Below are 13,202 nucleotides of genomic sequence, written 5' to 3'. Positions count from 1 at the left end.
TGGAATTCCTAAATCCATAGATGATACATTCTTGATAAGCAAAAAGAGAAATTGCTATAATAATAAGTGAGTCAATCTTATAATTACAAAGAGAGATTGTCCTTATAAAGGAGATCAAAACCCTAATGGGTAACTAACTATTAGAATTGCTTTAGAATAACTAAGAGTGGGGGTGGGGGTGAATCAGTTATTCAAGGTCCAAATTTTCTATTCAAAATTTTCACTAAGTGTAGTGAACCCATTCAACCAGTCATTCATCCAAGCTTTAACTTTTCTAATCAACAAATTACTATAAATCAACATGCAAGCATTAACACATAAGAAATCAACACATGAAATAGTGGTTTACGTGGAAACCCAATTTGGGAAAAACCATTAGTAGCATGCTACTCAATTCTCACTCTTCTAAAGTGATGCCCTATGAAATTCTTGCCTTGTTAAAGGCTTAGAACACACTATTAAATGTGATCTTGTTAGAGGATTTAACCACCCTATTAGAAGTGGGCCTAGTTAGAGGACTTTAGAGCATTCACTTGGAATGCCACCCTATTAAAGGATTTACAAATGGCTATTAGGTCAACCTAAGTCCATAGGATTTTTAGATCTAATACAATTTCTAGAGAGTGTTAGAAAATATTGACCTAATTACAACATACAACTTATTTTGTAGATCTTAGATCACTTCTCAACTCATACACTTACCTGACCTTTAATCTTTGCAACTCTTGATAGCTTGTCCTCCTTTCAAGTTTAGTCCTCTTGAGTCTCCATACTCAATGTGCCAATGCAATCATCTCTTCATGACCACTCACAGAAGTAGAGCCTCTATGCTCTTCCTTCTCCTATATGTCTCCTCCTTGACACCCTTCTAATCACTTCACAGATTTGGCTCTTCAGTAGTGATAGTATCAATAGCTCTTTGCTTCTTAGTCTATGAATTCTTAAATAGAAGTCTTGGAGTACCTTTTCCTGCTCGATTCTTCCATTTTTCAATTTCAATTCACATGGATTAGTTAGGATTCATTACATCTAACCCATACTCTATTTCCTCTAGAAACTTCTTGAATAATCCTTTAGAATTTTCCCAAAAATGGTTTACATATTCTTTGCCACCAACTCATCATCCTTATCTTCCAACTCATTTGCAAATTTCAATGTAACCACTATGTCAGCTTAGATTTGGTGAATCTTCATCTTTTGAAATAATGCAGTAGCTCAATACTATTGAAATAATGGTGCTCGTCACATAATATGTTACTCGACATCAACTGTGTTTTTCCTGATGCTTGGCACTTGAAGATCACTCGGCACCAACTAAAATATTTTTGATGCTCAGCACCTAATCTTCACTCGGCACATGAAGATCACTCAGGACATAGTAGAAATTTCAATTACTCAACTTCTACTAAGAATTTTCTTGGATTCAACTAACTTGTTCAGTACCCACTTATGATCTTAGTTTAAGCTTTCCAGTCAACCTTGTTACAACTTCTTCCTCCAATGTTTCTAAGTGTGACCAACCTCTGTATCCTTAAGTATGTCATCAATAAATTACTTAACCATTGTCTTACCTAATCCTTTCACTTCATTACAACATCATAACTCAACCTTTCTCTTAGGTGCTCTTGTTACATCTTGTTGATCAAATCCTCTTCATCAGTCAACTAAGTGATAGCACTTGGATCTTATAAGAAAATATCACCCCTACAAATAGTAGGTTTGACATCAATGATAGCACAATGATTGAAAACATTATTTTACAACAATCTCCCTCTTTGATCTTCAACAATAATGAGCTTTTCAATTGGATTTCCAACTATCTCCCTCTTTGCCATTGATGACAAACCAAACTAATCAACCATCACAATAAACTATTCAACCACAAGCTTACTAGGTTAGAATAGTAAGTCAAATGCCAAAAAGTAAATTGTAACATCACATCTCCTTCTACTATTTTGATTGCTTCATTTAAGCTTTTAGCTTCTCCCTTTTTGCTATTGTATCCTTGTTCTTTGTCTTTCTCCCTCAGTATTGCTCAACTTCTATCGTTTTGATCAACATCTTACAACTTATCCTTCTATCTTCTTTGATTAGTTTTAAATATCTTCTCCCTCTTTTTTGATTATTTATCTTCAACAGTTGTTGATCAGTTGTCTACTTCTCCTGTTTGAGAACAATGCTAAAGACATATTAGCATCTTTAATATGCAAGTGTAGCTTTTATAGGTTTATTCAATGTCTCCCTTTGTCACCTTTCTTGTGACTAATTTGAAATTTCAACACTTCTACTACTTTAGGCATGGATACCAAAGTAAACATCCTTTGCATCAATGTATAAAATCTTCAACATTTAGCTTATTTGATGCAAGGCATGCGTGCTTTTTGGTTCAAGTAGCCTTAGCTAGGGGTATCACCCCTAACTTACCTTTAAGATACTCAAAAGCATCTTTTGGTAGTGCTTTTGTGAAGATATTAGCAATCTATTCTTTTGAGTTAACATATTCCATATTCACTTGTTTGTCTTCCACCAGGTCTTTTACATAGTGATACTTGATTGCAATATGCTTAGTTTTAGCATGCATTAGTCGATTCTTTGATATATTGAAAGAACTTGTATTATCATAATAAAGTATCACAGGCTCAATTACCTCTTCCTTCATAACTTGCAAAAAATGTTTGATACATACAATATTGGTGCAGTTTATAGTAGCTACCATATATTCAGCTTTAGCAGTGGACTGTGAGCTGCAGCATTGCTTTTTGTTGGTCCATGTAATCAACCTCTTTCCTAAGAAAATTGCTTCTCCACTGGAGCTTTTCTATCATCAATATTACCTCCCCAATCTGCATTAGTGTAGGCTTTCAATTCAAACTTCAAATTTCTCTTGTAGTATAAACCAAATTCATCACTTCCTTCCAGGTATCTTAATATTCTCTTTACTGCCATTAAATGATTTTCTCTAGGATTGGCAAAAAATCTTGCTACTATTCTAATAGCTAATGCAATGTCTAGTCTACTATGTACAACATATTGTAGCTTTCCAATCATTGACCTATATAATGTCTAATTTACTTTAGCAGACTTGTCATTCTTGGATAGTTTATGGCCTATTGCCATTGGTGTGTTGACTGGTTTTGAGTCTTCTAGCCCAAATGTTTTGGGTACTTCCTTGATGTATTTGAATTGAGTTAAAAATATGCCATACTTCAACTGATGTACTTGTAATCCAACAAAAAAATTGATTTCTCCAAACATTGACATCTCAAATTCATGCTTCATTTGATCAACAAAATCTTTGCATAAAACATCTTTTCCTCCAAATATATATCATCAACAAAATTTTTTGATATCAAAGTGTCTTTACCTTCCTTAGCTTTGATGTACAAGTTGTTGTTGTCATATGTTCTTTCAAATCCTATCTTCACAAGATATTTGTGCAACCTCTTATACCATGCTCTAGCTGCTTGCTTCAATCCACAAAGTGCTTTGTGTAGATTGCAAACCATGTCCTTGTTCTTCTCATCAACAAATCCCTCTGGTTGTTCTATGTAAATATCCTCTTCTAGTATACCATTCAGAAAAGAAAACTTCACATGCATTTGGTAGACTTTGAAACCTTTATATGTAGCATATGCAAGTAATGTTCTTACTCCTTCCATTCCTGCAATAGGGGCCAATGTCTCTCCATAATCCAGTCCCTCTTCTTCTGCATAGCCTTTGCAAACCAGTCTAGATTTGTTTCTTGCTATCTCACCATTCTCATCAAGTTTGTTTCTAAACACCCATTTTCTACCAATCACATTCTTATTAGCTGGTCTAGGAACTAGAGACCATGTTTTGTTTTTCTCAATCTAATCTATCTCTTCTTCCATGGCTTTATACTAGTCATAATCTTGTAGTGCATCTTTCACTATTTTGGGTTCAACCTTGCTCAATAGACATGATTCACTTCTGAGCCTATTCCTTGTCATTACTCCAGCATCCTTGTCACCAATGATTTGATCTACAGGGTGATATTTTCTCACATACTTGTCTAATCTAGGTATAATCCTTCTTTCCATGTTTGATCCTTCAGCTTCAAAGTCATTTCATTCTTCTTCATCTAGCATTTCATCATTCCTTTCTTGCATGTTGTTTTCAAAATTAGAATGTGCATTTTCCACATTACGTAGCTCGGCTTCTGAATGCAACTCGACATTCACTAGTTGTGACTTGGTAGAAATTGTAGTTTGTTTTTGATTCCCAACTTGATTCATAGCATTGTCTTCAACTATCATTCCTTCATAGAAGTATACAAAGGATCTATAATCCTCTATTTTCTTTGACTCATTAACTTGAACTTCTGCATGCTCATCAAAATTTACATTTGCACTCTCCACAACTTTGTTAGTGTTAGCATTCAAACACTTATATGCCTTACTTCTAGTGGAGTATCCAAGAAATATGCCTTCATCACTTTTTGCATGAAAATTTCCATTTCTAGTATCTTTTAGAATATAGCATTTACAACCAAATACTTTGAAATGTTTAACATTAGGTGAATGACCATACCATAATTCAAAAGGTGTTGCATTTGTACCTTTCTTGACTTGAACTCTAGTTAGTGTGTAGACTGTAGTACTTACAACTTCTCTCTAGTACTTTAGTGCAACATTTTTCTCCATCATCAAGGTTCTAGCACAGTCAATAACTGACCTATTCCTCCTTTCAACAATACCATTTTGTGGTGGAGTTCTTGGTGCTAATGTTTTCCTTTTGATACCTTTGTCATTGCAGAATGTTTCAAACTCTCTTGATGTGAACTCACCTCCTCTGTCTGACCTTAGGCATTTCAAGTTCTTTCCTATTTCCTTCTCAACTCTAGCCAAATACCACTTGAAAATTTAGAATGCATTAGATTTTTTCTTTCAGAACATAGTAGTCATCATCCTGGAATAATCATCTACAAATACATTATGTATCTGTCTCCTAGGTAGCTTTGCACTTCTATTGCCACATAAGTCTATATGGACTAACTCTAGTACTTCCTTGGAAGTGTATATTTTTCTTTTGAAACTAGAATTAGTCATCTTCCCTAGTTGACATTGTTTACGCATTGTGTTTTTAGGTTTCTTCAACTTGGTCAACCCTCTGACCTTCTTTTTCTTGCTGATGCTAATCAAATTATCAACATTCACATGACATAGCCTTTTGTGCCACAACCACACATCATCAAGTCTAACAAAAAGACATGTTGCATCTTCCATATCTAAATAAAATAGATTACTCTTCATTTGTTCACCTTTTCCTATCAAAATTCATTAGTGTCATAGATCTTGGCAGTTTTGTTTCCAAATTCAACTTTGCAATGGACATTGCCTAACTATGATACACTCAACAAGTTGTAGTTCAATCCTTCAACATAGTATGCATTATCACATGATTTTTTTTGTGTAAGTTTAATAGAGCCTTTTGCATTGATTTGACATGGGGCATCGTTACCAAATCTAACACTATTTCCATCATATTGAGTGAAGGTAATGAACTTACTTTTATCTCCTATCATGTGATGTGAGCATCCACTTTCTATGATCCACTTGTCATTCTTGTTCACACAGGTAACCAATGTTGTTGCTTCATCTTCATCTTTTTCTAATTCATCCTTCATGGCTACATAGACTACTTCATCATCATTCTCATCAGAGTCTTTTTCAACAATGTAGCATCTCTTGCCTTTCTCTTTGTTGTCATCTTCTCTTTTGTTCCTATACTTGTTTCCTTCTTTATAGTTCTTCTTCTATGGACATCTTGCAACTATATGACCTACTTCATTAAAATTGAAACATATGATAGGGAGCTTACCTTTGAATTTGCCTTTACCCCTATGGAATCTCCTAGCTAGTAGTGCTTCTAACTATTCCACATCTTCCTCATTTGTGTTGCTATCACTAGATGCATATTTTCCTTTTCTTCTTTTCTTGGTTAATGTGTCCTCCTCAGTATCTTTTATTTTCATCTTGGTCTTAAAAGTAGATTCAAGGTTCTTAGGTTTGTAGTTGTCAAAATTGGATAGCTCAAATGTAGTAAGTCTTCCCACTATTCCTTCAAAGGTTAGTGTGTTCCCTTGTACACACCACAACTCTTGGATGGCTGAAACTCTTATAGCATAGATACAGAGCAGAGTTCTTAAGTATTTGCTGATAGTTGTTTCTTCTTCCAATTGTCCACCTATATTTCTTATTATACTCACCACTTATTTCATTCTTGTAGCATACTAAGTAGCATTTTCACCTTCCTCCATCTTCATGTCATCAAACTTTCCTCTTAGGCTTTCTCTGTTTGCTCTCTAGACATTCTAATCTCCTCCATAGATTTCTGACAAGGTTTTTCACATTTTGAATGCAGTTTCACAATCTTTGATGTCATCATATTCTGCAGAGCTGAGTGTTGAGGCAATCTCCAACATTGCTTGGTTATGCTCCTTTTTATTTAAATCATGTGCAGTAAGAGGTCCTGCTGGAGTTACATGTTTTGTTCCAAATGAGGTTTGTGCATAGTCACCTAGTGATCCAAGGTGCAATTCCATTAAAATCTGCAATGCAGAAAATTTGTCTTTGTTGAGTTTGGAAACTTCTCTCTTGGACATCTTGATCTTTCTACTTGTAGTACCTTGAAACTAAATCAACAGATGGCTTTGACACCAATTGTTACAATTGCTTTAGAATAACTGAGAGAGGGGGGGAGGGGGGGAATTAGTTATTCAAGGTCAAAATGTCCTATTCAAACTTTTCACTAAGTGTAGTGAACCCATTCAACCATTCATTCATCCAAGCTTTGACTTGTCTAATCAACAAGTTACTATAAGTCTACATGCAAGCATTAACACATAACAAATCAACACATGATACAGTGATTTATGTGGAAACCCAATTTGGGAAAAATCACCAATAAAATGCTACTCAATTCTCACTCTTCTGAAGTGATGCCCTATGAAAGGCTTGCCTTATTAAAGGCTTAAAACACACTATTAAATGTGACCTTGTTAGAGGATTTAACCACCCTATTAGAAGTGGGCCTAGTTAGAGGACTTTGGAACATTCACTTGGAATGCCACCCTATTAAAGGATTTACAAATGGCTATTAGGTCAACGTAAGTCCATAGGATTTTCAGATCTAATAGAATTGCTAGAGAGTATTAAAAAATCTTGACTTGACTACAACATACAACTTATCTTGTAGATCTTAGATCACTTCTCATCTCATACCCTTACCTAGCCTTCAATCTCTGCAACTCTTGATAGCTTGTCCTCCTTTCAAGTTTAGTCCTCTTGAGTCTCCACACTCAATGTACCAGTGCAGTCATCTCTTCATGACCACTTGTAGAAGCAGAGCCTCTTTGCTCTTCCTTCTCCTAGATGTCTCATCCTTAACACCCTTCTAACCACTTCGTAGATTTGGCTCTTCAATAGCAACAGTATCAGTAGCTCTTTTCTTCTTGGTCTATGACTTCTTAAATAGAAGTCTTGGAGTACCTTTTCTTGCTCGATTCTTTCATTTTTCAATTTCAATTCACATAGATTAGGTAGGATTCATTGCATCTAACCCATATTCTATTTCCTCTAGAAACTTCTTGAATAATCCTTTAGAATTCACCTAGAAATGGTTTACATAGGATTTTATGCCACCAAATCATCATCCTTATCTTCCAACTCATTCACAAAATTCAATGTAACCACTATGTCAGCTTAGATTTGAAGAATCTTCATCTTTTAAAATAATGCAGCAACTTGGCACTATTGAAATACTAGTGGTCAACACATACTGTGTTTCTCGGCATCAACTGTATTTTTTTTGATGCTCGGCCCCTGAAGATCACTCGGCACCAACTGAAATTTTTTTGATGCTTAGCATCTAATCTTCACTCAGAAAATAAAGATCTCTTGGCACATGAAGATGACTCGGCACACACTAGAAATTTTTGTTACTTGGCTTCTACTGAGAATTTGCTTGGCTTCAACTAACTTGCTCGACACCAACTTATGATCTTAGTTTAAGCTTTTCAATCAGCCTTGTTATAAATTCTTCCTCCTATGTTTCTAAGTGTGACCAACCTCTGTATTGTTGAGTATGTCATCAATACATTACTTAACCATTGTCTTGCCTAATCCTTGCACTTCATTACAACATCATAACTCAACCTTTCTCTTAGGTGCTCTTGTTACATCTTGTTGATCAAATCCTCGTCATCAATCAACTAAGTGATAGTACTTGGATCTTATAAGCAAATATCATCCCTACAAATAGCAGTTTAACATCAATGACAAAACAATGATTGAAAACATTCTTCTACAACAATGTATGTCTTTGATCTTCAACAACAATGAGCTTTTCAATCAGATTTCCATCACTAACCTAGGTTGCATGACAATAATTAATAAAATAATTAATAATAAGATGCCTAAAAATTAACTTAAGTAAACTAAAGATAATAAGTGACTTCATAATTAAATCAATATGATTTAATTAATAAGAAAAAACTTTATTACTCTAAGAACATAATTTCATATATCAAGAATATATTAGTAATAGAACTATAATATTATATTTCTTAAATATATGATATGTTATTCTGGTAATAATATTTGATTAAATAACTTTAGAGATACTCTCATGTTCTTTTAGTATTAATATTTACAAACATAATTACAACAAATAACTTATACTAATTTTATTTTAAAAGCATAACACCAATATTATTTTATCTTATCTTTAGAGCATGTGCAACATATGGTTTTTTTTTATTAGGATATCTTTAATCCTCAATAACACACATATTCTTGAATAATACAAAAAATGAATTGAAATATTTAAAAAATTCACGTATTGAATGCATATTCTAAGAATCTGTCAAGAATTTTATTTTACTTAAATACAAAAATTAGTATAAAAACATATTCATGAAAAACTAAATTGAATATTTGTACTTCTATGTTGAATACATATCACTGACATTTTTATTTAAATTTTCAAACCATAAAAATTGTACTTGTATTTTATTGATGACCTACTCATAAAATATAATAAAAGTAATTAATTAACTTAGAATTTTTTTATTGTTGTATAAGACATCAAATTTGTCTACTTATAATAAAATTAGAATGTGTTACAATGAGAATATTTGTGGATAACGATTTTACAATTTTTTACACGAATGAATCCAAGATTCCGATGTGTTTTTTACATGAATGAATGAATCCGATGTCTTTTTGTAGCCAAGATTCGAAAAACTCCCCAAAATCCAATAGAAACACTTGTCATCCACTCTACATACCAATGCCATGGAATTTCTTCTCCCTCATTATCCTCATTCTCAAGAAGAGGGGTTGGTATGCTATAATTTGGCATCTCTCAACATCTACATGATTTTTTGTTAGTTGGGAATCCACAAAGATCATGGTTCCCAGTGAAATAAGTGGAATTGAATGTATTGAATTATTTTCCTTTTGGTATTCTTCGACAAAGATTATTTTTCGCTAAATGAAAAACTTAAATAGGAAACTTGTAATTTTTCATTTGCAATCCTTTCTATTAGTTTATTATTTGAAAGATCAAGATACTCTAACTCTGCAAGTAATCCAAAACTGCTTGGAATCTCTTATGTAAGACTACTAACTGATAAGTTCAATATGTGAAGACTTTTAAGATTCCTCATTATTGAAGGAATGTTGCCTGATAGATTATTTATAGATAGATCAATGCAAGTTATAAGTAACATCACTTAACTAATGTACACCATTTTTGAGCCTTTGTTGAACACTTGGCTCACTTCTTTGTAATAGTAAGAACCACTATCATTATCATGCAAGTTTCCAATTGTAGAATTCCTCGTACTTTTCAATTTTGCTAATTGTTCTGGTATATAACCTATCAAATAATTTTGTGAAATATCAAAAACATGGAAACATGATAGATTTCTTAATTGATTTGGAATGTTTCCTTCAAACTTGTTAGAACTCAAAATAAGTAGATCATCGATTCAGAGAACTAACCCAACCAAAATTTTATGGTCCTAGAAAAATGATTATTGGACAAATCTAAAATTTTCAAGCTAGAACAATTTTTAAGGATTGATGGAAAGTTTCCCTTTAGCATATTGTCCCTGATGTGAAGTGAACTGAGTCCACATAGAATTCCCATATGATATGGTATATCTCCCATTAATCCTGTATTTGTTAAGTTTAATCTTGTTAAAGTAGACCAATTAATTATGGTTGATGGTATTTTACCAAATAATTTATTGTTTGAGAGATCTAGAACCTCTACATATTGTAGAAGACCAATTGAAGAAGGTATATCCTATGAAACTATTTTGAGACAAATCCAATAGCTCCATGCTTGGTGTTGACACTAAAGAAAAGGGAAGATGATGTTGTAACATATTACTATGCAAATTAGCACTCCAAAAACCTTTTGCAATCAAGCTTGCGGGAACATGTCCTTGCAAGTTATTGCATCACAAGTTAATATTTTCCAAATGAAGCACCCCTAACCAATCTAGAATATTTCCATATAGACTTTTAAGAAGAGATCCATATTATAAAATATATATTGTGTGGAAATGAATGGTGGAATTATGCCCCAAATACTACATGAGGCTAAGTGTAAGGAATCAAGGTAAATTGTGTGTATCCAATCTAGTTCAATTGTGATAGCCAATTCACTATAGGATAATTCAAGTTCAAAAAGATTTCCCATTTTGTTAAACAAACCAAGAGAAATTTGTCCTTGAAGATTGTTTGAAGATAGGGCAATGTACATGAGACTAGGAAGATTTGAAATTGAAATGGGAATGTTGACATTTAGTTGATTAGAGGAGAGATCTAGATATGTTGAGGATGAAAAACTTCCCAACTTATCAAGTACATTTCCAATTAGAAAACTAGAGGATATGTCTAATTCTGCCAAAGAGGAAAGATTTACCTAACTCATAAGGTATATTTCCACTCAAGGAATTCAAAGAAAGATTCAAGTTCATCAAAGAGGGAAGTTTTCCCAACTTAGAAGATACATTTTTGCTAAACATATTTTCAAAAATGTATAAATTAGTCAAAGATGGAATTTGACAAAGTGATGGTGGAATCTCTTCATTCAATGAATTATCATTAAAAGAAAATTGTTGTAGCACTGAGAGATTTCTAATTGAAGGAGGAATAGGACCTTCCATATTTTTCATATGTCTCAAATCAAGATAAATGAGAGAAGTGATATTTCCAATACAAGGTGGCATACTTCCTTTTATATTAGACCCTGAAAGAGAAAATGTATTGAGTTGAGACCATTCTCCACATAATATTTGACTTAGAATACCACTAGTTAAGTTTTCTCCCCCTAACATAAGCTCTTTTAGAGAAGATGGGTGAGAGAGACTCAAGGAAAATTAACAACTTAATAATGGACTTTCAGACAACGAAAGTGAAACCAAAGTAGTCATATTTCCTAACCACAATGATACTGGTTCTTCAAAGTTGTTATAACCTAAGTGAAGGTGGGTAAGTAATGATAGGTTTTGGATAGCATTGGGAATGTGCCCTAAAAGCTTGCATTTGAAATGGCATAGTTGCTAGAGATTTATCAAATGAGAAAGGGGTGCTTCTAATTGCTTTCCTATCATATTCAACACTATTCCACTAAGGGACAAGTATTTCAATTTATGTAACTTTCTCCACTCTAAGCTAGGACTACATACATCATGGGCAAAAACATCTATTCCAAAATCATACTCCTCTACAATAGATAGGTTCAAAAATTTCAGTTGAGAGAGATTCCCCAATTAGTAGGGAACTGTACCATTTAACCTAGTGAAGGACATTTTGAGATACTCTAAGTTGTGCAAGGAAGAAAAATGCTCTGATATTTCACCTTCAAACTCTTTGAAGCTCAAATCTAGATGTCTATATTCTTGTGCGGAAAATAAACCTTCACATGTAAACAACAATGCTAACTACTCAAATTCCTATAAGAGAAACCTTGAATTATGAAACATGACAGATTGCTTTGTTAAAAATACCTTTTGGAACCATACCATTGAACATGTTCTCGCACAAGTTGTTGGGATATGAAGTTTAAAGGTCATTGTGATTGTTCATCTTTTGTGGCTCTTCACTTGATGGCTATATATAAATGTGTAAATATAGATAGACTATCATGCACTATGCATCGGTTATTGATTAATACAATGATTTCTTGTTTGAGTGTGGATGTACCCACAATTATGGTGAACCACGATAAATACTTGCGTTATTATCTTCCATCTTCTTTTATCTATTTTTTGTTCCATTTCTCTACTTGTTTTATTATTTACAATTGGTATCAAAGCCAATTTTGGCTTGAGTGGAGATGGAAGAAGATGATGATGCTGATTTTATCATTGAAGAATTTCTTGAAAATCTGGATGGTGCTGAAGATGAGGATGCCTATTTTATCATTGAAGAATTTCTTGAAAAATTGGATTGCACTGAAGATGAAGATGCTAAAGCAAGTGAGGATGAAGTTGAGATTGAAGAGGAAGATGCTGAAGAAACCGAGGATGAAAATGATGACTGAAAAGGATTAACAAGAAGAAAGATTTATGAGGTTGAAGGAAAAAAATTTCTTATAGATAGACGAGCTATTTTGTATGCGCTATAAGTTGGAGGTTTTGTGTCACATAGTGAATATTGAGAAAGATAATTTTAAAAAAGTGTGGGAGTTTCTTGAAGAAATTATATTCCAAGAAGAAGAGGATAGTGGGAAAAGCAATTTATAAGATATTTATCTTACAAAAATGTATGACTCACTGAGAGAGAAGTTTCCTCTTAGTGAAAAGAAATCACAAGAAGATTTCGGGTGCCTAACAACTAAAGACCTAAGAAGCGTGAAGATTTACAATAATAGTTTTGGATTATTTGGACCTCCAAACCATGTCCCTTTACATTCTCCATCATTGATACAAAATGCAACAATTCAACAACTTTACCATGGGGAAAATTCCAAGATTGAGGATAGCCACATGAGGTCAACAGACACGGCAGAAACACCATTGTTTAGATGCCAGTTTGGGGATTCAAATTCAATTAATTTTGGCCCCCATGATGATGGAAAAGTGCACGAGATGAAATGTATTGTCCCACAGTCTGCAGATCGCGGTGAGAATCATCTGTATCCTAAATTGGAAATTTCAATGA

The 13,202-nt window shown here is 33.5% G+C and overlaps 1 pseudogene; it reads right to left on the bottom strand.

The window, feature by feature from the left end:
• Nucleotides 1–9,216: 9,216 nt before the first annotated feature.
• On the bottom strand, nucleotides 9,217–12,290 carry LOC149549535 (uncharacterized; annotated as a pseudogene).
• Nucleotides 12,291–13,202: the final 912 nt, after the last annotated feature.

The sequence above is a fragment of the Cupressus sempervirens genome, chromosome 7, assembly GCF_028749045.1.
Source record: "Cupressus sempervirens isolate cs-2001-9-10 chromosome 7, ASM2874904v1, whole genome shotgun sequence".
Classification (NCBI taxonomy): domain Eukaryota; kingdom Viridiplantae; phylum Streptophyta; class Pinopsida; order Cupressales; family Cupressaceae; genus Cupressus; species Cupressus sempervirens.
The sequence above is the reverse complement of the archived record's forward strand: the minus strand, read 5'-3'. Positions and strand labels throughout refer to the sequence as shown.